This window comes from Natrix helvetica (genome assembly GCF_964273705.1).
Source record: "Natrix helvetica genome assembly, chromosome: 11".
Lineage (NCBI taxonomy): Eukaryota > Metazoa > Chordata > Lepidosauria > Squamata > Natricidae > Natrix > Natrix helvetica.
Genome location: NC_138562.1, coordinates 1,116,311 through 1,142,217, shown reverse-complemented (window position 1 = coordinate 1,142,217; position 25,907 = coordinate 1,116,311). Strand labels below are relative to the sequence as shown.

Below are 25,907 nucleotides of genomic sequence, written 5' to 3'. Positions count from 1 at the left end.
ATGGAAAAAAACAAAATATACCTAGAAAAAACAGAAGATCCTACAACGGATATGCAGGACACGGGAGGGGCCGGAGCCCTGCCGGCGGGGGGAGATGGGGCAATACCAAGAAAGCTCAGATCACAAAAATGAATAAGAAAATCTCTTTGATATAAACTGACCGAAAGTATTAATGGAATTAACATGTGGACTATATACTACTATGTATTAAATTGAAAGTACCAATAGAATTAATATGCTGATTATATATGAGTATGTATTAATGACTTTTACCCAGATGTATACTATGAGTTTGGAGGGAGGGGGCGCCTACCACACTTTGCAACTGCCAAAATTTGTATACTTTTCCACTACCTTTTCCCTTGCAAATTTTAAAAAAACCAATAAAACTTTGTTTAAAATTTTTTTTAAAAAAAATGGAGAGATAGATTCAAGTTTACATGAAGTTCTAGTACCGCTTTACAAAGCCATAGTAAGATCACATTTAGAATTCTGCATCCAGTTTGGGTCACCACAACATAAAAAAGATGTTGAGACTTTGGAAAAAGTGCAGAGAAGAGCAACAAGAATGATTAGGGGGCTGCAAGTTAAAACGTACAAAGAATGGTTACAGGAATTGGGTATGTTTAGTCTAATGAAAAGAAGACCTAGAGGTAACACAATAGCAGGGTTCCAATATTTGAAGAGCTGCCACAAAGAAGAGGGGGTCAAACTATTTTCCAAAGCATCAAAAGGCAAGACAAGAAACCATGGATGGAAACTAACAGAAAAGAGAAGCAATCTCGAATTAAGGAGAAATTTCCTTAACCAATGGAATAACTTGCCCTCATAAATTGGGGTGCTTCATCAAAAAGAGACTGGACAGCCATTTGTCTGAAATGATGCAGTCTTTCCTGCTTGAGCAGGGGGTTGGAGTAGAAGACTTCCAAGGTCCCTTCCAACTCCAATTATTCAATGTTCTAAGCTGTTGCTTTCTAGCGTATTTAAAAAAAAAAACTCCGTCTCTGCAAACTGCATAAAGTTTAATCTATTGGTCTGATTCCCAGCAGCAATTCATTTTGCCTCAAAATGACCTTTTGTCTATTTTAACTATATTTTCCTACTCTCTCTATAGAAGTGCTTGCATCTCCTTCCAGGCATTACACAGGACTCTTTGGCTATTTCTGCCTGTTAATCAGCACAACAGTTCACCACAAAATGGCCTATCATCAATCTGTCACTAGCTATCCCTAGCCCTTCCTTGAAAGTGACTTTCTGGCGTATGTGGCACCAATGCAATCTCCTGCTTTCTTATCCCAGTTGGGTGATAATTAAGAGATGATCTGATAGCCATTTTCTACCATTCAAAGAGTTATCCCACAGATGACTGAACACATTTATTTTCTGTTGCTCCAGAAGGTAAAAGGCAAGTCTTGGGTTTCTCAATGTGCCGTGTCTGCTTTTGAATGTTCCTGCAGATATTCCCTCCAGCATAAGCTCTACATGTGCTCCAATTTTTACAAATATGAAATATAAAAATACCTTCTAGCAAAGCACTGGCCTCAAGTGTTTTGATTTTCAGGAACGTTTCTGGGCCCTCCAATATCCCTTTGGAATTCCTTAAAAATAAAGAGAGAGAGGTTGCTGCTTATGGCAGCTATTTTGAGTGAACGTCTACAGAATACACATACACACTTGAAATCCCAATAGTGTTCACCAGCCCTGATGCAAATCAATGGTCTAGGAACGTCAACTAAATATTTAAAAGGACTTCTGGACAGTGAAGTTTGTCTGGCAGAGGACCGAACTGGGACCCTCTTCTTGGCTTAGTGATGTTTTCAGCAGAGGCCGAAGGGCGTCCCAAAGAACCCTCTTAGCTGGGGATGTTTTTTTCAGAAGTCAGTAAACGATCTTTGAGGTCCAGTCCAAGTCTTTGATTTGAAAGATCCCACCTCTTCTCAGAAATAGCCCATTGGGATCTGCAGGACCAATCTCCATGGATATGTAATCCTGCAATCCTTCAGATGGATGGATGGAGGGAAGGAGGGAAGGAAAAGGAAAGGAAGAGGAAAGGAAAGAAAGGGAAGGGGGAGGGGGGGAGGGGAGGGGGGGTTAGTTGAAGCATAGGTGGTGTTACTTGCATGTGATCATGACCAAACAACTTTGGTTGAGAATCAGGTGTCCCTCTTCATTTCTTTCACACTGATGAATAAATGAATACGTAATTAATGCTATTTCATGGTCTTCAGAGACGAAAAGGCTCAGCCTGTGAAGCTGCAGCGCTCCTTTAAAGAACAGCAAGGCAGGAGGAAAAGCACCTCCAGAAAATCAAAAGTCAAAAGTGAACCTCATTGTCTCCTATTCCCAGGGGCCCTCCCTGCCCCCCAGGGGAAGCCTTAGAGATTTCTTTGGGAAGAGCTTTCATATTTTTTAATGATGCAATCCTCTCCTGAAAATGTTACCAGCAAGACACTCTGTGTGGGGACCGGGAAGGATGTGGTTTGAATATTACAGTCAGGTTTTGGGGGAGGGGGGGCTGAGAGGCGGGTGGATCATGTAGGAGGGGTGGAGTGGGCGGAGGGGATGAAAACGGGGATGGATGAGCCCTCGGTGTCCATGCAAATAACAGACCTAGATTGCCACTGAAGGATCATGAGTCAGATCACAGAATTATCTAATGGATTGGATTCAAAGCAAAGAAACTATTTAGCAAAATAGCCTCCACATGATTTGCATGGAAACCTCTCGGCTCTCAACAGGAGTAAGCAAACTACCAGTCATTTCTCCATAATGATGAATCATAGATTTACAAGAGATCCCCAAAGTCATCCAATCCAGCCCAGTGGCTCAGGGCATAGAACTCTGTTTAAGGGGAAGGTGAGGCATACTCCTGTCAAAAGTCAACTAAACATTTAAAAGGACTTCTGGACAGTGAAGTTTGTCTGGCAGAGAGGACTTTCACTTCTTATCCTGAAAGCACACACACACACACACACACACACACACACACACACACACCTTTCTGCTTTGCAATAACTTCCTGGCCTTGTCTTCAAGCCTGGTCTTGTTTTCCCAGATGATTAGATTTGACCAGCTGCCTGCACTGACAATCCACTCGGTCAGGCCTGGGGGAGCACCCAGCAAGCCCATGTCCTGAGGCCAAGGTCTCTTTTCGGTATTTTCACTTGTTGGTGAGACGGCAGCAGAGAAAGCTAGCCACTAAAAAAGCTGAGGAGTTAAGAGAGACCTTTGACTGCATTTCTCAACCTCAGATGAGTCTTGTACTGAATTGGGGGGCTTCTGCACAGCTGCACCTTCCTGCTAACTCTCCTCAGCCTAATTTGATTTGCTAATATTCTTTGAGCAATCCTTGGCACATGTGCACACATGCAGAAACACATTAGGAGCTTGCTAGGTTGTGCAGTTCTGTTACCAGGACATACAATCGGTTGCCCGAAACTTCTTATTCTGGAAGTGAGAATTAATAACCATCAGGCAACTTAAACTCAGTAGAGAAAGGGGCACATGCTTTACTCTGCAGCCATAACATCTAAGCGTGCGCATGTCTCTCTTGGGGGGGGGGGGGTGCATGGCAATAATAATCCCCATGATAGGGTAAAGCTGCATTACAGCAATCCCACTTTCTTCTTCTTCTTCTTTGTGCAAAGCAGATAGATTCTTTCCAATGCTCAAGACAGAAGAGAGCAAGAGAGTGAGAAATGTTTTAGTTTAGGGCGGGGGTTGTAGCAAGGTTGGTAGATCCATTGTGTCAACCAAATCTTCTAAAATTCCACTGTTCAAATTAACAGATGAATTAGGAGAGATCTGTGGCCAATAAAAGGATGACAGAATAACAGAGTTGGAAGTAATCTCGGAGGTCTTCTAGTCCAGGGGTCCCCAATCCCCGGCCAATGGAATGGCACTAGACCAGAAACCCGGCAGTGCAAATAAGCGAAGCCCCATCCACGAGATGCAGGCAGTATGTGGAAACACGTCCCCTCCGGTCCACGGAAAACCTTTTCTCTACGGAACTGGTCCCTGGTGCCTAAAAGGTTGGGAGCCGCTGTTCTAGTCCAATCCCCTGCAGAAGCAAGAGAACCTATGCCATTTCAGAGACATGGCTGTTGTCCAGTCTCTTTTTAAAGATCTCCAGTGATGGAGCTCCCTCATCTTCTGGAGGCAAGCTGTTCCACTGGCTAATTGTTCTCACTGTCAGGTGCTTTGGAAAGTGGACTGACCCCCCCTCTTCTTTGTGGCAGCCCCTTAAATATTGGAAGACTGTTAACATGTCACCCCTAGTCCTTCTTTTCACTAGACTAAACAAACCCAATTGCTGCAATCATTCTTCATATGTTTTACCCTCCAGCCCTCTAATCCTTATTGTTGGTCTTCTCTGCTCTCTTTCCAGAGTCTCAACATCTTTTTTGTGACCAAAACTGGATGCAGCATAAAAGGGAGATGTCCTATACAACACCCTAGGTAAAGAAGGGGAATCTTTATCACTTTCAAATAAAGTGACATTTTATCTCTGTCAGATAAAGTGATAGCTACTTATTTATTCATTACAGGTAGTCCTTGACTTACAACCATTCATTTAGTGACCATTCAAAGTTATCACTGCACTGAAAAAAAATGATTTATTACCGATCCTCACACTGCATAGCATCCCCCTGTTCACATGACCAATACTGGAGCGCTTAAAACAAATCAGGGACCAGGGTCAAATGCACATAAAAAGATTGTATAATGTATTGATAGAAATAGACTCAGAAACAGAATTAGTTAAAGATTGTAGGATAAAATGGGCACAAAATATTGAAGTACCAATAATGATGGAAACATGGGAAGAGATTTGGGTAAGAAATGTAAAGTTTACACAAGCTCAGAACTTGAGAGAGAATTTCTACAAGATGCTGTACAGATGGCATTTAGATCCAAAAAGGCTAGCCTGTATGTATCCGAATCTACAATCTAAATGTTGGAGATGTGACTGTGTTGGTGCCACGTACTACCATATTTGGTGGACTTGTAAAAAAGTTAAAGCATTTTGGATAAAAATATGGTGGGTTATTCAAAATATTTTGAAAAAGAGGATAAAGTTCACACCCCAGTTGTTTTTGTTAGGTATAGTTTCAGATTGTACTGTTATAGAGACTAATTTGATTTTGAACCTAACGATGGCAGCAAGATTATTGGTAGCGCAATATTGGAAGAAGGAAGAGTTGCCCACTATTCAAGAATGGACGTTAAAAGTAGTAAACTTAGCAGAGATGGCCAAAATCTCAGCGTATCTGAAGGACCACTCAGATGAGAAGTACAAGCTGGACTGGAGAAGATGGATTGACTACATTCAGAACAAATACCAGACTAAAAAAATTCAGTTAGCTTATGAATGAAGGCATAAGGAATGCTACAATTTATTCAAAGCTAGTTTAATAAAGGGGGAGTTAAAGCACAAGAATAGTAATGTATTAAAATTAGTTAGCTTATGTTAGCGTATGGTTGTTAAATGTTTATACCCTGTATTTTGCTCTGGGAGGTCGGGGGGAGGGAGGGAGGGAAGAGGGAGGGTAAGGGGGGGTAATAATTGTAAAACTTATTAAAATTTTAATTTAAAAAAAACAATCAAAATAAAAAAAATACTGGAGCGCTTAGCGATCGGCATATATTTATGATTGTTGCAACATCCCAGGGTCATGGGGTCACCATTTGTCACCTTCCTAGTCAGCTTCTGGCCATCAAAGTTGATGGGAAAGCCAGATTCACTTAACAACCTCATGATTGACTTAACTTCAGTGATTCGTTTAACAACCATGGCCAAAAAGATCAAAAAATCGGGTATGAATCACCTTGCTTAGCAATGGAAATTCTGATCCAATTGTGGCCATAAATCAAGGATTAGCTTTACTTAGTTGCTAAAACAGTGCAACCAGGCAGGCGTTTTTGTAGCCGCCTCCTTGAGATCTGACGCCATTTCAATGGAAGTGAACATTGTTCCCAATAAAGATTGGCATTCACACGACCACTTGAGTCTTCCTGCAAGTCTAGAGATGCCTACTTTTCCCTCTATGCAGCCTCTGTCTACAGAAAATGTGCATTTCTACCGACCCAAACCAAGCCACCTGTCAATCTTTTCAGATTAATTTCTCATGGGAAAAATCCATTTTGACATTTCCCCCCTCATAATCAGATGACATACATGAAGTTAAAAGAGTTATTTGGGCAAAAAGGAGAGGAGATAAAGAACAACTATACCGAGTAGCGTTTCCCCATACTGGTCCAAGTTTGACTTTTCAGTATCCCTACATAAATATGTACACATAGTCCTTGATTTACAACCACAATTGGGATCAGAATTTCCATTGCTAAACAAGAGGGTTGTTAAGTGAACCATGCTCGGTCTTTTTTTTTTAAAGAATTTTATTGGTTTTTAAACATTTATGGGAAAAGGTAAAGGGCTACATAGAAAATTTTGGCAGCTCCCACGCTAGTGGTAGAAATCCCTCCAAATCTCACAATTTTTACAATATTACAATATCAACGTATAAAAGATAAGCAAAAAAAACAGAATCTTATTCTATTCGTATCAACTATGTGTTCAATCATTTTTCCTTTGTCACTTTCTAGTATATCAACAATTACAAATATTTCAAATACTTTTATTTTTGTGATCTGAGCCTTTTCAATATTGCTCCTTCCTCCCTGTCCCCAGGTGGAGCCACAGCCCCCCCCTCCTTCATATCTTGTACCTTGCTACCTTGCTACCCTTTTCACCACCTTCCCTGTGTTCGTCCTCTAGAAGAGAGAAATGTTTTTTAATGAAGGCTTCAGCCTCCTGCACTGTATTAATTCTAATTCTATTTCTCTCCCAAAAGATCAACATTCCCTCTGGCAATAACTATCTAAACCAAACTCCTTTATTGTATAATTTCTTTGATAAGGAGGAATACTTCCTCCTTCTTTCTCTTATCTTTTTCAGAATTTGCTTAAGAATGGTGATTTCTTTATCTTTATATTTTAATGGCCCCTCCCTTTGGGCCCCAAGCACCTCATCCCTTGTGGTCCTCCTGAGAAATTTAACATGTACCTCCCTTGGAACATTATGGCTTCTAGCATATGCTGAATTAATCCTGTAAACCAGATCCATATCCCACCACAGCTGTTCCTTGTCTCTCTTAATGTATTCTGCTAAAATTGTAACTCATAATATCCTTAAGGTCTTCATTTTCTGTCTCTGGTAAGTTCTGGAATCTGAGAAAAAAGGACATTCTTTCAAATTCTATTTTTGCCATGAAGTTTTCCAGGTCTACATTTCCCTTCCGGATTGCCTTAACCTCTTCCCCCAGTCCAGTTGCTCCCTCCTCCAACACCACAATTCTCTGCTTATTTTCTGAAATATGATGTTTAACATCTTTGAGTTCATCTTTGAGATCTGTCACCTCTTTTTTCAACTCATTTTGACCACTCATAATTTCTTGAAACATTTGGGAAACAGATAGCTCTTTTGGGCTCTCTCCAGACCCTTCTTGTTGTTACAATGAAGTAATTTTCGTTTGCTGCATGCTTGGACTGGAGGTGGCAGACGCAGAAGCTGAAAATGACTTGCCCGTTGGTGGTTTCTTAGGCCCCATTTGTCTAAGTTCAGAGATGTGTATAAGTCTTTTACAAAGAAAATGGCGTCAGCGGATTGCACAGTTGTGCTGGTCCAAGGAGGCAGGCAAATCCGAAAGCGAAGAGTTAATTCTCCTTCACAGTTCCAAGGCACCGAACCCATGCTCGGTCTGATGACCTCTTTTTGGCCCCGTTTGCTAAGCGAAACACAGCAATTGTTCAATGAATCATGCACTCCTTAAGAGAATCTGGTTTCCCCATCGACTTGCTTATTGGAAGGTCACAAATGACAACCCACCTGGGAAGTTGCAGCCATCATAAATACACAGTGGGTGCCAAGCACCTGAATCGCACTTGTGTGATCATAGGGATGCTGCAGCCGTCATAAGTGCAAGGAACATCCACTGTTGCTTCTTTCAGTGCCATTGTAACCACAGACAGTCACTATGTTTCTAATGTTTGTAAGTTGAGGACTAGCTGCACTTGAAGAGTACAATTGTTTCGTACAATTTCCAAGGAGCTTTGTCTTAGTTGGGGAAAGAAAGACCCAGTGCCCTTACAGTGTTGAAAATAAAATTTTAAAAAATGTTTTAAGTTACATTTGGAGCCAATGCTGATCTATCTATCAAATCAGCAGATAGTCATGAAAGATTAAAAAATAAGGGTGTCAAATCTTCATTTCTACGAGACAACAAACTGCTTCACAGCCCTCTCTAAGCAGTTTACAAATGTCAACATATGCCCCCCAAGAATCTGGGTCCAGTCAGGATCAAACTCTTGGCTGTGGACAGAGTCAGCCTACAATTCAGGTAGCCCTTGACTTACAACAGTTCATTTAGTGACTGTTCAAAGTTACGACGCACTGAAAAAAAGTGACTTATGACAATTTTTCACAGTTACAATCTTTGTAGCATCCCCATGATCATGATCACGTTGATCAAAACTCAGATGTTTGGCAACTGATTCATACTTATGACCATGGGAGTGCCTCAGGGTCACTTGATCCCCTTTTGCGACCTTCTGACAAGCAAAGTCAATGGGGAAACCAGATTTGCTTAACAATCAGGTTACTAACTTATCAACTGCAGGGATTCATTTAATGACTGTGGTAAGAAAGGTTGTAAAATGGGGCAAAACTCACTTAACAAATGCCTCATTTAACAACAGAAATGTGGGGTTCACTTGTGGTTGCAACTGCATTCTAACCATTGCACCAGGGACTCTGGATTTGAGAGGATCCATCTAAATTTACTCTCACTTTTAGAATCCACACAGCAAAATGAGAATTAAGATACCTTGAGCTGTACAGCGATTCTAGCAACATCCCACTCTCGGCTGATGCATTGAATGTATGGTTCTGTATTTCTGATGGGATGCATTTGTTTTTTTGTTTTTTGTTACTTTATTCACGATGTTATCTGTTGAGAATCAACATATGATTGTGGCAGGATATAAATGTGTAAATAAAGAAACTGTTAAAAAAACAACAGGAATGCTGACATCTCAATTTCAGCATCTTGTTTTCTTCCAAGCTGGGTTGAAGTCAAGACAAACAAGAAGTATGCATTAAAAATCATTCTAGGACATTTTTTATATTTCAGAGCACAAAAAAGCACTCAGTGTGTATGTGAGGGAAGGAGGGATTTTTCTGTTTAGAGGAACAGTTTTTATGATGTTCCTGTTTCATTGTGAACTGGATGTGATGAATGTTTATGAGTTGAACCATATTGACTCATAAAGATACATATTTTTAACGTGCAAGCCACATTAATTATATTCATGAGTGAGCCACTCCACTGTGCAAAGTGCTACATAAAATATTCAAAATCCAGATTGACGAAGCTCAGGGTCAGGAGGAGGTCCTCTGGTCCCCTCCTCCAAAGGTAGGAAAAAAAGATGTTGATAACTCGAGAAAGTATATAGAGAAGAGCAACAAACATGATTAGGAGTCTGGAGGCTAAAACATATGATGGGTGGTTGCAAGAACAGGGTATGTCTATTCTAATGAAGAGAAGGACCAGGGTGACATGATAGCAGTCTTCCAATATTTGAGGGACTGACACAGAGAGGAAAGGGTTGGACTATTCTCCAAAGCAACCAAGGGCAGAAACAATGGATGGAAACTGATCAAGGAGAGAAACAACCTAGAACTAAGGAGAAATTCCTTAACAGTGAGAACAATTAACCAATGGAAAAGCTCCCTCCAGAGGTTGTGGGTACTCCATCACTGGAGGCTTTTAAGGAAAGACTGGACAGCCACTTGTCTGAAATGGAAGAGGTTGTTAAGTAATTAAGCTCCCCGTTAGAAGAGCAAGTATGCAGAGAAGCGTAATGAGAGTGATATGGAATAACACGCACAAACCAGCGTACAGAGACACCGAATAGTATAAAAATATAGTCGTTTACTATGTAGAAAATATAGAAGTATTCAGAGTCCGGTTATCAGTCCAAGTCACACACGGTTCAGTAATTCAGTTATCAATATAGTCACAGTTTAACACACAAAGTAGATAACAGTTGCAAACTACAATACCTCAAAATACACCTGATCAGCTTCTAACAAAACAGAGAGAGAGATCTAACAACCATTCTGGCTCCCTCTTATAGCTGCTTGAGGTAACAAGCCAATTACATCTGATAAGTATTTAAAGTAACAGTAAAGTAAACATAGCTTATATACATTGGCAAGCCAAGCCTAGGGTTACATCCCTAACAGAGGGTCTCCTGCTTGAGCAGGGGGCTGGACTGGAAGGCTTCCAAGGTCAATTCTTATTCTATATTCTGTACATTTAAAGATTTGGAGTTCCAACTTGCATCGGCCTAAGCTAATGCAATATCAATATCAAAGGATCATAAGACCTGCCATCCCAAACATTGGAAAGTTACCAGTTTAGAATAGAATAGAATAGAAGCTGGAAGGGACCTGGGAGGTCTTCTAGTCCAGCCCCCTGATCAAGCAGGAGACCCGACACCATTTCAGACAAGTGACTGTCTAGTCTCTTCTTAAAAATTCCAGTTGTGGCGCATCCATAATTTCTGATTAATTATCCTAACTGTTAGGAAGTTTCTCCTCAATTCCAGGTTGCTTCTCCCGTTGATTAGTTTCCAACCATTGTTTCTTGTTCTGCCCTCTGGTGCTTTGGAGAATAAGTTGGCCCCCCCTTCTTTTTGGCAGCCCCTCAAATACTGGGAGGCTGCGGTTATGTCACCTCTAATTCTTCTTTTCTTTACAATAGCCAAACCCGGATCCTGCAGTTGTTCTTCGTATGTTTTAGTCTCTTTGCTGCTCTTCTCTGAAATTTGTTTCCAAGTGTTTTGCCTGTTTTCATTCCATTCCAGACAAATGGCTCTCTAATCCTATCGCCAGTGATGAAGAAATCTCCCCTCAAATAGGAAAACTGCTTTCCTGCCTTCTGTTCACTAGATTAGACTTTGCTTGCTTGAAAGAAGATGAGTTGGAAGCTCACAGCAAGGAGTTCTTTAGGACTCTTTACTTTACTTTACTTTACTTTACTTTACTTTACTTTACTTTACTTTATTTCAAACTTTTATACCGCCCCCTCTCCCAAAAGGGACTAATCTGGCTTGATTAAGGCAGATATTAAGTAAAGAGGTTCCTTCAGAATTAATGTCCAGTTTCAAAATCTTTGCTCATTACATTTTTATACAGCTATATTATGAAAAAGCTCATTTTTAAAATGAATCAAAATCAGTGCATCACACATCTGCTGATCCAGGAACGAGTGCAACTGGCGCAGAAGACAAACCTGTGCAAAGGTTCTCCTAGCCACAATGGCCACCTGCTCTTCAAATAAGAGTTGTGGACACACACACACACAGCCAGATTGCACATTGTATCTATCCAGGGTAAGGCAACACCAATCAGCACCAAAAGTGGCAAATCCCTGGAATCAGTTGTGGTTTGATTAAGGCACCTTTTGAACTCAGCCAGAAGGTACCAGGATACTCTAATCACAGCCGGAGCAGAAACACGAGGGAGCTGAAATTGCCAACACGTGAGACAACAACACACGGCATCTCTTTCTTTCCTCTTTCCAAAACAGCCTGATCTCAACTTTAAATTTGTGGAGGGGGAAGGGGAGCTCTTCTAAAAGAGAATGCCACAGTGATAGAAAGCAATCCAGACCCGTCTGTTTCTGAGGCTCAAGAGCAGAGGACAGCTCCAACCAAGAGAAAGTTCAACCCTCTCTTCCTAAAGCAAACCTGAGCCTAACATAAGACATGAAGCAGGGTCATCTATCCAGGGTAAGGCTCCATCACACAAAACAAACAAGCACAGACGGGGCTTTTGTTGGGGAGAGCTGATGGGGGAAGCATCCTTCCTGGATTAGATCTTTAGAGGGAAGGAGCGCACCGTGATTTTATCTGCCTCTTTTCCTCCTCCCCTGCATCAAAGAGGCCTCCACATCTGCAAATACAGCTGCCAACACACCCGTTGCTGGCTCCAGGCCAAAGTCTCTGGGTGAGTATAATTGCCACTTGGCTGATCCCCAGCCAGGAAAGAGCAGAGCTTCAGCAAGAATGATCAACGAGAGCTATAAATACAGAAGATATGCAGAGAAGCGACTCAGCCCACCGGGCCTTGACGCTGGCTGAAGAAGGTAAGGTGGAGGTTATGGCATTGCTTTAAATATTTAATCGCAAAATAGAATAATAGGATTCTAAGAGACCTTTGAGGTCTTCTAGTCCAACCCTCTGCAGCATCCCCAGTCACATGATCAAAAATTGGGCACTTGGCACCCGTTACGTAGTTACTAAGGTTACCTTGTCCCAAGATCACCTGAACAGCATTTGCAACCTTCCCAGCTGGCTTCCGACAAGCAAAGGCACCGGAGAAAGCTGGATTCACTTAACAACCGCATGATTCATTTAACAACCATGGCAAAAAAAGATCATAAAATCAGGCACAACTCACTTAACACCTTTCTTAGGAATGCAATTCTAGTCCCAACTACAGTCATAAGTTGAGGAATAGAAAAGAGCATAGATTCATTGGGAATGAGGTGGGATAAATCATCAACATCATGTTTGTAAAGCTTTCAAAGTTCTTGTTTTTATGATTCTTTTCTCTATCCTAGAACAATAAAGTCAGGTTGCACATGGGAAGAGAGGGAAGCAATGTCAGAAGTCCAAAATTCGGTTGTTATACTCTTTTACAAGAAAGCAGAATTCCAGTATTTCTTGTATAATCTGTAACATACAAAATAGAATTATGGGATTCTAAGAGACCTTTGAGGTCTTCTAGTCCAACCCTCTTAAGAAGGAAACCTTAAATACCATTTTGGGCAAATAGCTGTCCAATCTCTTCTTGAAAACCTCCAGTGATGGAGCAGCCAAACTCCAGAAGGCAAGCCATTCCATTGATTAATTGTTCCCACTGATAGGAAATTTCTCCTTAATTCTAGGCTAGATTTCTGTTTGATAATCTTCCATCCGTTACTTCTTGTCCTGCTTTCAGGAGCTTTGGAGAATAGTCTTTTCTCTGTGAACAGTTCCTCCAGTTCTGCTATTATGTCACCACCCCAGTCCTTCTCTTCGTTAGACTAGACATATCTAGTTCTCTCAATCGTTCATGATGCGGTTGAGCCTCTTACCCGTTCCCTCTGTTGTCCTTCTCTGCTCTCTTTCCTCACCAGTGCAACCTGTCTTCTGATCTCAGAAGATCCTTTCACACAACCGCAATCAGCAGGGGAAGGTTTTGACCATCTTGCGGTAAACAGGAGCGCACATAAACAGGCACAGCAAGAATAAGAGCAGCTGTCCATGTTTCTAGGAAAGATTATCTGTGCCTTAAGCACAAGGAGCTCACTATCAAGAGATTCAGTCATAATGCTGTCCTCACAGCGGAGTTGGCCATTCTCCGGAGAACAGCAATTATCGCCCTGGGTCATTTCCATCAAGATCATAACTGGACTCTGACAAACAAGAAAATATGAGGAGCGAAACAGATGCCTCTCTAATTCCCCAGGTTGTCAAGCAGACTGCCACACAATTTTTCAGGGACCGATGCGTTGATACGATACGTGTCCCTGGGACAAGGAAAGTGTTTACAGAGTGGCAAAGGCTTACGTGTATATCACATGCAGCCCAAAAGAATAAGACCCAAATTACATATAATGGGATCCTTGTTATTGCAGACTAAGGCACAGGTAGTCCTCAGTTTACAATTTACAACCCTCATGGAGCCTAAAGTTTCCATTGCAATATGGCTGTTAAGTGAATTTTGCCCCATTTCATGATCTCTCTTGCCGCCACGTTTGCTCTTTGCTAACTGTGATCAGCATTAGTCAGTCATCCCTTCTACAGGGATTACAATAGTGAAGCGGAATGGGACCTTTAGGCTCCCTCCTTCGCCTCCAGCCCATTTACAGCCAGATTTCCTCCTCCACTGGCCCTCCCTCGGCCATTCTCCCTGGCCCTCCACCCCATGACCTTTGGCGCGGCCCATTCACCGAGACACCCTTGGTCACAAATATGGATCACATGCAACGGAGCACTGCAACGGTCATAAATACAAGCCAGTGGCCAAGCGTCCGAATATTGATCATGTGATTATGAGAATGCAGCAATGGTTATGTGAAAACCGGTCACAAGTCATTTTTTTCAGTGCCATTGTAACTTTGAATGGTCACTAAATAAATAGTTGTAAGTCAAGGACTACCTATACTTAAAGGTAATGGTAAAGGTTCCCCTCGCACATCTGTGCTAGTCATTCCCAACTCTAGGGGGCGGTGCTCCTCTCTGTTTCAAAGCCGAAGAGCCAGCGCTGTCCGAAGACGTCTCTGTGGTCATGTGGCCGGCATGACTCAACACCGAAGGCACACGGAACACTGTTCCCTTCCCACCAAAGGTGGTTCCTATTTTTCTACTTGCATTTTTACGTGCTTTCAAACTGCTAGGTTGGCAGAAGGTGGGACAAGTAATGGGAGCTCACTCCGTTATGTGGCGCTAGGGATTCCAACTGCCGACCTTTCTGATCAACAAGCTCAGAGTCTTGCTACTGAGCCACTGTGTCCCTACCTATACTTACACCCTGAATCATGACGCAGGCACTAACACATCTGAGCTGATTTGTGTTTCTACTCCCATTTTGGCAGCTGAAGCAAAAAGCTCCTGTACCAGGAATACCTCTGCATCTATAAATAGATTTCACAGAATGAATGCAAACATCAACTGTCAAAGTGGCTTAAGAAGAGGTGGCGGCCCTGGCGTTTGCTTCTTATGAGTTTATTTGGGGGGGGAGGCATTTTGGTGTCAAATGTTACTTATCCCTCAGGGGTTCAGGGGTGTCCAGCCTTGGCAACTTTAAGACCTGTGGACTTCAACTCCCAGAATTCCCCAGGCAGCCATGCCGACTAGGGGATTCTTGGAGTTGAAATCCACAGGTCTTAAAAGTTGCCAAGGCCGGACACTGCTGAGGCCCCTCACTGTTTCCTTTGACGGATGCATCTGAATAAATCCTTCGTGTGGTGTGTAAGGATTTGGCAAGGGAAAAAGTGTCTTTGGCCTCTGCCAGCCCCCTAAATCTCTCACACCTGGCGGCACCTACGGTGTAAAGCAGAAGGGAGCCTTGGTCCCTTGAAGGTCTTGAAGTAGAAAACTGAGATGGAAAGGGGGAAATTCATACGAGAGGGAGGGGGGGAGGGAACCAGCAGTATTCATCCCAGAGTCTTCTCCTATTTTAATTACAGGTAGTCCTCGACTTATGACCAATCGTTTAGGGATCATTTAGTGAAAATTTGGAGGCTTGGCAACCAGCATTTGTTTTCAAGGGTTGCAGCATCTGAGGGTCATGTGGTCTCCATTCACCATCTTCCCAGCTGGCTTTCAACAAGCAGTCAAAGGGGGAACATGGCTTCACTTAACAACTGCATGATTCACTTAATGTCCTTGGCATAAAAGGTCGTACAAGCAGACATTTCACTATGAGGGAAATTCTAGTCCCAATTATGGTTGTATGTCAAGGTCTACCTCTCCTGTTAAAAAAACCTGAATTTGGAAGCCAAAGGCCATGGATGCGGCTTCCTTGCTTCTAAGTCCTTTTGTCAAACGGAGCAACTTTAAGACATGCGGACTTCAATTCTTAGAATCCCCCGGCTGGAGTGTTAGAAGGAGAAACAACTCTCTAAATGCTGCCTGAAGCTCGGAAGTGAATGAAGTAAATGCAGTAGGTCGCAAGCTTTTGCCTTCAATCCTATTTGTCAAATTTTAAAAGGTCCTAGACTTTCAAGCAAAGGATGCCAGGTGCTGGATCTGGGTTCCAAAAAGCTGCGCCATCATAAGATGGCAGGAAATAGCTAAAAGTTTGCAGTACAGGAGGTCCTCGAGTTACAACCATTTAGTGATCATTCAAAGTTACAAAAGCACTGAAAAAACTGGCATTCACACTTACAACCATTGGACGTTCCCCTTGTCACATGATCAAAATCCTCCTGCTTGGCAACTGGTTCATATTTATGACGGTTGCAGTGTGCCAGGATCATGTGATCCACTTTTGCGACCTTCTGACAAGCAAAGTCAATGGGGAAGCCAGATTCACTTAACAACCGTGTTACTAACTTTACATTCCATGAGAAAATGTTGGTGAGCCGCAGAAAAATCTGGACATTATTTGTATTTTTTTATGTTTATTACCATTGTGAGTCACTTAACAACTGTGGCAAGCCAGGTCTTGGCCAATAAAGAATTCTGTTCCATCCTACCCTATCCTAACTTATCCCATCCCTTCCCCGAGATTAAAGATTTGCAAGAGAACAAAAAATGTGAGAAGGCTTTTAATATTTGCACAGAAGGTATCTCTGCCCTCAGCCCATCTCACCCATATAGACCTTTAATTGCATTTCATTAAGAAAGTGCATGCAGTAAATCCTTTTATGTTCACAACAGGCTTTTAAGGTAAGTGAAAAAATCAATCTAGTGTGGTTCAATAGAGGTTTGAACCTAGTTTGCTGGAGGTCATAATATAACCTTATAACACAGGGACCCTCAAAAAGTCGCAGTACCATAACCCCATAAAATGATGAATTATTTCGTGCACAACCAATCACATAAGCAAAACTAAACGATGAATAACTAATAGCCAAGTAACTAAATGATCAAGGCAATTACTCTGTCTGGCAGAAGGTTCTGGCAGATGGCTCAACCCATCTGGCGTTTAGCCATCCCTCAAAACTGGCAAGCTACAACATTCCTGTGTGCAAACTGGGACACCAAGTCATTTTTGGGTTTTGCTACAGGTTGACTCAGGCGGCGTGAGAGTGAGTTTTAACAATGCTTGGGGTTTGTGTGTACAAACCTTGGCAGCGAGCTCACAATTCTAGGCTCCTGCTTGCTACTATCACTAGGTGAGCACACTAGGAGTGGAGTGCGGTTTTTAATGGGTTTTTTGTAATTGTAGGGTGGATTTTTAAAAAAATGTAAGCCACCCTGAGTCACCTATATATGAATTGGATGGCTATATAAATCTGTTTACTGTAACTAAATAAAAATAAACTAGAACAAGCTTTGACCTCTCTCCAGTTTGTTTGCTTGTGTGCAAACCAGAACATTGTCAAAACTTACTTTAGCTTTGCCAAACAATGTTGACATCACCACCTCCTTCTGGTGGCTCACCTTTGAAAATAGTTGCTGTAACACCACACTAGGCCGGTAATTGCTCGTGGCACTGTCCTTACCAGGATGTCCTTCGCAACATAGCCTAGAAGGCATTTGCTGGAAGGGAAGGGAACCCCTGAAGACAGGAAGACGTTTTCGAACACTCATCTTCCTAGACTGGCTTTTCTCCTCTTTATGTTCTCCTGGGCAAAATGCAAACTTGGAAACCAGCCTTCGTGGAGGTAACATGTCAGCCTAGCCTGAAGCATAATCTCCACTGACAATGGAAGGTTGTTTAGAAAGGGAGGGGGAGACAGGGGGGGCTCTCTACTGCCAGCCCTACAATTTTCACAGTGCATATTCTGCTATCCCAGCCTCTGGAAACTGAAGCCTCCCACATCTCCTGTCAAGACAGAGAAGTAAACTGCTCTCAAAGCTGCCGAGCCTTCTGAATCACTGTTTTTCTTCTCAGCAACGTGGCTCCTTTTTCTCTGCTCCTCCACAAGAGCTCAAAATATAATCAATGGCAGCTACTAAGCATGTGGCCCTGATCATAAGCAAGTTCCAAAACTGCAGGATGGATAGCAGGCTGGTGAAATGGTACCAGGTTGAAACATCTGCAAGAAGACAACCAAACTCAGCAGTAGGCAACTGCCCAGAGTTAGCCAACTCTACATAGGCTACTATCCTCTTCTATTGAGACTAGTGAAAGTGTGGCTATCTTAGAAAAGTGCCAATGTTTGGAAAGCATTCCTGTTTTGTTATTTGAGACGCCAATTATTTTCCATGAATGGTTGCAAGACCATCAGATACACTCCAAGGATGCACTCCAAGTTGCTTCACATACGCTACGACAAGAAGTTCCTAGAGATACGGTCTCAGCTTTTTTCATGACCACATGCACGGAATCACTTAACATTTTGGTCAAGCAATGAGGGTTTGATACTCAGAGATTCACCAATAGGGGAGAATATTTGTAGTTTGGGGTTGAAATGAGGGGTCCTTGATGCTCTCTGAGCTTAGTTGTTTTCTTGCAGACGTTTCATTACCCAACTATCATCAGTGCTAGAAGGGAGAGAGCTTTGCAGAGAGGAGGAGGAGGAGGAGGCGGAGGAGGAGGAGGAGGAGGAGGGTGGGGTCCTTGGTGCTTTCTGAGCTTACAAAGGTTACCTTCTTGCGGATGTTTCATTACCCAAGTTAGATAGGTGTTGTAGTCCAGCAGGAGCCGTTGGAGCTGCAACCAGACTCCGACAGTGAGGGGCCTTCTGAGTCGGCTCTGGAAGATGTGGAGGACACTGGACAGGGTTCCGACTCCGAGCAATGATCAGAGAGGCTAGTTGGCTACCAGGAGGCGCCTGAGGCATGGAGCAGTGGTGAAAGCCAGAGGGGCCTTCTGAGTCGGCTCTGGAAGATGTGGAGGACACTGGACAGGGTTCCGACTCCGAGCAGTGATCAGAGAGGCTAGTTGGCTACCAGGAGGCACCTGAGGCATGGAGCAGTGGTGAAAGCCAAAGGGAGTGTGCTCTGACGTCATGCCTTGGAGCAGTGGGGAGGAGGCAAGGGAGTTGGTTTTGGACGCTCGGCAACAGAGGGCTGATAGACGTAGAGAACAACTATGCAGATACAGAAGATAATTGGACCCAGGTGGTTGTAATTATGCTCCTCTCAAGATAGTATTTAAGGAGGGACTTTCCTGGAGGTTGGTTGCAGAGTTCAACTTATCTACCAACGCTGGACAAGTGTTCTCGTGCCCGTGTCTTATCTTGGAAGTCTGGATTGCTGCCAAGGTCTAGTCAGTGTGTTAATTTACTGTGAATAAATTGTCTGGCAGTATTCTTGTCTTGGAGTGCTTTGGTGTACGAAGAGAGGGGATCAGAACCGTTTGAACTCTGCCCCAAACAAACCTCCATTAAGCTATAATGGAGCAACTACATGCTGAGAATGCCCAATTGGCACAACAGTTGGCTTTGTGGCTGGGCAAGTAGCTCAGCTTTAGGGGCCTCCTAACAACCCTCCCCCCCAGCCACAAAGGAAGTTGCCAGACAAGTTTGATGGCAAACAAGCAATGTTTACAGCATTCTTGGGACAATGCAAGCTGTTTAACAGCTTGAGAGCGGAGGACTTTCCCACCGACCGGGTTAAGGTGGGATTTATTATTAGTTTGCTTTCAGGCACAGCAGTTCGCTGGGCAACCCCGTTGCTATCTCAGCCTAGCCGTCTGCTGGATGATTTCCAGGGCTTTTGTGACCATCTCAGGCTGATGTTTGATGATCCCATCAAAGGGGAAACAGCCACCAGACTACTCAAGTCGCTGCAGCAGGGCCGTGGCTCCTTGCAGGATTATGTCAGCAAATTCCGGCTGCTTAGTCAGGATTCAGCTTGGAATGAGCCCGCCCTCATGGACACTTTTCAGGACGGGCTGTCAGATGACCTGCAGGATGAGCTGGTGCGGGTGGACAGGCCACCGACGTTCAATGTGTTGGTCCACTTGTGCCTTCGGATAGTCGCCCGGTTGCAGAGGTGGAGGCCTCGCCACACGTCCCAGGAGACCACTAGGGTGCCGATCCCTCAGGAGACTGCAGTTACACGAGAGGAGCCCATGGAGTTGGGTGCCGCCAAACCCCGCTTGTCACGCACGGAGATGGACAGAAGGCGTGCAGGGGGGTTGTGTTTCTACTGTGGGGATTCTGGACACCTGGCTTTGATTTGCCCCAAGAAGGTTAGGGGGGCTGCATGGCCTGCGGCCTCGCCCTCAATTCCGGAACAACGTGTCGAGAAATGGGCGGAGCCCGATCTAAGGGAGACTTTAGGTCGGGCACAGGCTGAAACAGAGGTGGACGGCCCTCCACAGCACGATCTTAGCAGCGCACATCCTCTTGTCGGGTAGTCCGAAGGGATTCCAGCCCATACCTTGGTTGATTCCGGGGCTACCACGAACTTTATGGCTGCGGTGTTTGTTACAAAGTATGATGTCCCTCTGTTTCTGGTGGACACACTGATGCGCGTCGAGACCATTGACGGCCGGGTGCTTCTGTTTGGGCCTATCAAGGCTGCCACACAGCTTTTGTGCCTGATCCTCAGGGAGCATGAGGAGGCCATTCAATTTTACGTGGCTTCAGGCCTGCATTTCCCCGTGGTCTTGGGCTTGGCTTGGCTGCGGGCGCACGACCCTCAGATCTACTGGTCGCAAAATCTGATCACGTTCCCGTCCCTGCAATGCGTCGACCACACCTGGCAGGTCTGTGCGGCCCAGGTACCCAGCTCACCCAAGGTGGACGTGCCACCGGGTTAAGCGGAGTTCGCGGATGTCTTCAGCGAACAGGAGGCGAATCAACTGTGCCGCACCAGCCTTATGACTGTCCCATCGACCTGGTACCTGATGCGAAGCTCCCTACGGGTTGTCTGTACTCCATGTCCGAGCCAGAGTTGGCCGCATTGCGGGACTTTCTTGACAAGAACCTGGTCCGGGGGTTTATCCGGCCTTCGTCCTCGCCCTTGTCTGCCCCAGTTTTGTTTGTGAAAAAGAAGACCGGGGATCTGAGACTCTGTTGCGATTACCGGCGCCTGAATGCCATCACGGTATGTAACCGTTACCTGCTGCCCCTGATTCTTGAGTTGTTAGAGCAGCTCCGGGAGGCAACGGTGTTCACGAAATTGGACTTACATGGGGCTTACAACCTTGTCCAAGTCAGGGTGGGGGACGAATGGAAGATGGCCTTTGGCACCCAGTATGGACATTTCAAGTACACGTTCATGCCGTTCGGGTTGGCCAATGCCCCAGCAGTCTTCCAACACTTCATGAATGACATCTTCTGGGACCTTTTGGATCAGTTTGTCGTCATTTACCTGGACGACATCTTGATCTACTCGATGTCCCGGAAGGATCATCAACATCACTTGCGTCTGGTCTTGCAGCGACTCCGAGAACATCGTTTGTTCGCAAAGCTGGAGAAGTGTCAGTTTTGGCAGACTACCATCGAGTTCCTGGGGCACCGTATCTCCCTTGAAGGAATTGCTATGGAGCCGGGCAAGGTAGAGGCATTGCAGAGTTGGCAATCTCCTCGACGTATGAAGGATGTGCAGAGACTCCTCAAGTTTGCCAACTACTACCGGACCTTCATCCCCAACTTTGCTTTCTTGATCGCGCCCCTCACTCAGCTCCTACAAAAGAAAGTGCCATTTCGCTGGGGGCCCACGGAGCAACAGGCGTTCGTGGCACTGAAGCGCGCTTTTACGAGGGAGCCGATCCTGAACCACCCTGATCCCCATCATCCCTTTGTAGTGGAGGCGGACGCGTCTGACATCGTGGTGGGGGCCGAGTTACTGCAGGCTCACGCCCCTGATGGTACCCTTTTCCCTTGTACTTACTACTCTCGGAAACTCAATCCTTCCGAGCGCAATTACACCATCCTGGAGAAGGAGTTGTTGGATATCAAGGTGGCGTTCAAGGCCTGGAGGCATCACCTGGAGGGGGCCAGGCATCAGGTCGAGGTCTGGACGGACCATCGGAATTTAGAGTTTTTGACCACGGTGCGTAAGCTGAACCAACGCCAGATCCAGTGGTCTCTGTTCTTTGCCCGGTTCAATTTTAAAGGGATGTACATCTCTAGTGTGCTGAATCAAAGGGCGGATGTCCTGTCTAGGAAACCGGAGTACTCTGACCCTGCAGACTCAGTTCCACCCCGGACTGTTCTACCCGTTGAATCCTTCACTGCAGTTCATGAACCCGTGGACTTACGGTCTCTGATATGGGATGCGCAGCGGGACTACGAGTGGGTGGAATAATATAGGGCAGAGGTAGGGCCGGCTTCCCCATGGACCTTTGACGATGACCTTTTGAGGTATCGGGACCGGCTCTATGTGCCTGCAGGGCCCCTCTGTGGACTGGCTCTCTCCCAGTGTCATGACACTCCAGCAGCGGGACATTTTGGCCTTTTCAAGACATTGCACCTGGTCTCCCGTACTTTCTGGTGGCCCCGCTTGTGACACGATGTGCAGATGTACGTCATGTGAGGGATAGGTGTTGTGGCCCAGCAGGAGCCGTTGGAGCTGCCACCAGACTCCGACAGCAAGAGTCCCTATGAGTCGGCTCTGGAGGATGTGGAGGACCCTGGACAGGGTTCCAACTCCGAGAAGGGATCAGAGAGGCTGGTTGACCACCAGGAGGCGCCTGAGGCATGGAGCAGTGGTGAAAGCCAAAGGGAGGGTGCTCCTGACGTCATGCCTTGGAACAGTGGGGAGGAGACAAGGGAGTGGTTTCTGGATGCCCGGCAATGGAGAGCTGATAGACACAGAGAACAGCTACGCAGTTACAAGAGGTGATTGGACTCAGGTGATCGTAATCAGGCTCCTCTCAAGGCTATTTAAGGAAGGACTTTCCGAAAGCTGTTTTTGCAGGAATCAACTTATCATTAGAGTTGGAGACACTCTCAAATCTGTGTCATACCTCGGCAGGCTGGATTGCTGCCAAGGTGTTATCTGTACCTGGATTGCTGCCAAGGTATTGACTGTACTGGATTGCTGCCAAGGTTTAAATTGTGTGTAAATAAAACATCTTGCAGAGACCTTGTTTTGGAGTGCTTTGGTATACGAGAAGGGGGGTCAGAACAGACGACACCCTTCATGGCTAACGTCGGGTATCACCCTCGCTTTTTCCCTCTCACCCCAGTGGACTCCCCAGTCCCTGCAGCGCAGGACTTCTCTCTGAGCTCCAGGCGGTCCACCAAGTGGTGTGCCACTATCTGAATCAGGCAAAGGAGGACTACAAAAGGGTAGCAGATAAGTCTCAACGTGCGGTGCCGGAGTTGGCTGTGGGAGATCACATGTGGCTGTCCACGTGGCATCTTCTGTCCCACCAGCCGACTAAGAATTTGGACCACCGGTATCTTGGGCCGTTCCCCGTGGAGGCCGCCATCAACTCGGTGGCCTATCACCTGACCCTACCACGCTTGATGCGAGTGCACCCGGTGTTCCATCGCTCGCTCCTGATCCCTGAGCAGTCGGCTTGTCCTCTCCGCCAACCCTCTTCCCCCCAGCCATCATCGCATGAGGTGGCTACCACACGAAGTGGCCCGGATCTGAGACTCGAGATGGCTGAAGGGACACTTTTAGTACTTGGTCGACTGGAAGGACAAGGGGTCAGATGGGGGGACCTGGACCGATGTGACAGATGTGCATGCCCCTGCTTTGGTATGAGCCTATCATGCGCAATATCCCTCGAGGCCGCACCCCGAGCGTCAGACCCGGGGGAAGGGCCCTGCAGTGAGGGATAGTGTTGTGGCCCAGCAGGAGCCGTTGGAGCTGCAACCAGACTCCAACAGTGAGGGGCCTTCTGAGTCGGCTCTGGAAGAAGTGGAGGACACTGGACAGGGTTCCGGCTCCAAGCAGGGATCAGAGGCTGGTTGGCCACCAGGTGGTGCCTGAGGCATGGAGCAGTAGTGAAAGCCAAAGGGAATGTGCTCCTGACGTCATGCCTTGGAGCAGTGGGGAGGAGGCAAGGGAGTTGGTTTTGGACACCCGGCAATGGAGGGCTGATAGATGTAGAGAACAACTACGCAGATACAGAAGATAATTGGTGGAAAGTAGCCCCTCCCTCTCATCTACTGAAAAGAAACGTTAATATAAGGACCAACGTTCTTTTTCCAGTAGACTCGAGGAAGGGGCTACACATGGGACATACCCAAGCTCAGTCCCAGGGAGGTAAGACTCAGGGGAAGGGGCAGTCACTACCTGCTGGAGAACCCTGCGCCCGAAGGACGCCTCAGCAGATGCAAAGGCATCCAACCGATAGTGGCGGATAAAGGAGGACAGGGAGGCCCAAGTGGCCACCCGACATATGTCCTTGAATGGAGCCCTCGTGGCTCATGCCACTATAGTTGTGGCACTCTGTATGGAGTGGGCAGTGATCCCCGAGGGGACTGCGGCCCGAGAACTCGTACACAGTGGAGATGGCCTGACGCAGCCACCTGCCAATTGTGGCAGATGAAACCCTGGCCCCCAAGGAGCCAGTCTGGAAAGAAATGAAAAGGGCTTCAGATCGGCGGAGAGCGACGTGCGTCAGAGATATATGCATAAGGCGCGGCACACATCTAAACGGTGCCAAAGGCGCTCCCGCTCATGGGAGGGGTTAGGGCAGAAATTAGGAAGAATGATCTCCTTTGCCCGGTGGAAAGGTGAATTGACCTTTGGGAGGAAGGTAGGGTCCAAGTGAAGGACCACCCTGTCCTGATGAATTTGACAAAGGTCGTCTTTGGATGACAAAGCCCCCAACTCGGAAATGTGCCTGGCAGAAGTCACGGCGACTAGAAAGGCCACTTTCATGGATAGAAACTTAAGGTGAACCATGCGCAACGGCTCAAAGGGAGCCCCTGTCAAGGCCTTGAGAACTAGTGATAGGTCCCAAGTGGGGAACATATGTATGGCGGGAGGTCGCAGATTGGCGGCTCCCCAAAGAAATCTCTTGACTAGAGGAAGGTGAGCCAGAGATAAATGTCCCTCACTGGGAATGACTGAGGACAAGGCCACTACCTGATGCTGAAGGGTGTTATGGGAGAGACCCCCATCTAATCCCTTTTGAAGGAAGTCGAGAATCTGACCGACCGAAGCCTCGGTAAGACAGATCTGAAGAGGGGCACACCATCTAATGAAGGCTGACCACGTGGAATTATAAATTCATGTAGTTGACAGATGCCTGGATGCCTCTATGGTCACAATGACTCGGGAGGACAGATTGGCTTTCCTCAGGAGGCTCCGCTCAAGTGCCAGGTGGTCAGGTGTAGCCACTGGGGCTCCGGGTGGATCAGGACCCCCTGACACAGGGAGATCTCCTCCTGAGGAATCCTCCACAGGGCAGATATGGAAAGCTGGACGAGGTCTGCACAACAAGGCCATCTGGGCCAATGCAGTGCAATCAGAATAATGTCTGCACTCTCTACCACTACCTTCCTCAAGGTCCCCTGCAAGGTTCGGGAGTGGAGGCGGGCCCAAGGCATGATTCCTATGCATGACACTATCTTGCCCAATAAGCGGCCAAGGTCAGGATGGAAGCTGACCTTCTTGTGCGTACCTGCCGTGCCAACAGCTGGAGGCTGGTGAAATGTTCGGGAGAAAGTTGAACTAGTCCTGCAACTGAGTCTATCACTGCCCCCAGATGAAGAATCTTTCTCGAGGGCGAGAAATGACTTTTGGAGAAGTTGACGGAAAACCCCAGGGACTGTAAGGTCTGGATGGTAAGGCGGAAGTCGATAACCGCCTGTGCATGCGAGTCGGCATGTATGAGCATGTTGTCTAGGTAGCAGTGGAGTCTCACCAGAACAGAGCAGAGGTGAACCGCCAATGCCGCCAAGACTTTCGTGAACGTGTGCGGTGCTGAGGGTAGCCCGAATGGGAGAGCACTGTATTGAAAGTGATGTTCCTTGTGGGAAAACTGAAGGTACCTGCGATGGGCGGGCAGGATCAGAATGTGGAGGTATGCTTCCGTTAGATCCACTGATGCTAGGTAATCTTCCCGCCTGATTCCCTGAAGAATAGATCCCAGGGAGGACATTTTGAAGCGCCTATATACTAGAAATTGGTTCAGGCGTTTGAGATCCAGAATGGCTGTCCATCCCCCTGAGCTTTTCAGGACAACGAATAGATTGGAATAGTGTCCCAACCCGTGTTCTGTCACTGGGACTGGTTCCACCGCCTGAATGTCTAGCAGG

At 45.8% G+C, this 25,907-nt stretch overlaps 1 protein-coding gene across 2 annotated transcripts in view; it reads right to left on the bottom strand.

Moving 5' to 3' along the window:
* The window catches only part of ARHGEF9 (Cdc42 guanine nucleotide exchange factor 9), a 292,276-nt gene that overhangs the window by 173,208 nt on the left and 93,161 nt on the right, over positions 1-25,907 (bottom strand). Inside the window, exon 1 of one of the 2 annotated variants that reach the window (XM_081963943.1) lies at positions 10,124-10,179. The exons of the other annotated variant lie outside the window; for it this stretch is intronic. The gene's annotated coding sequence lies outside the window, so the exon portion shown is untranslated. Of the gene's footprint in view, positions 1-10,123; positions 10,180-25,907 lie in introns of those variants that run through there. 2 annotated transcript variants of the gene reach the window in all.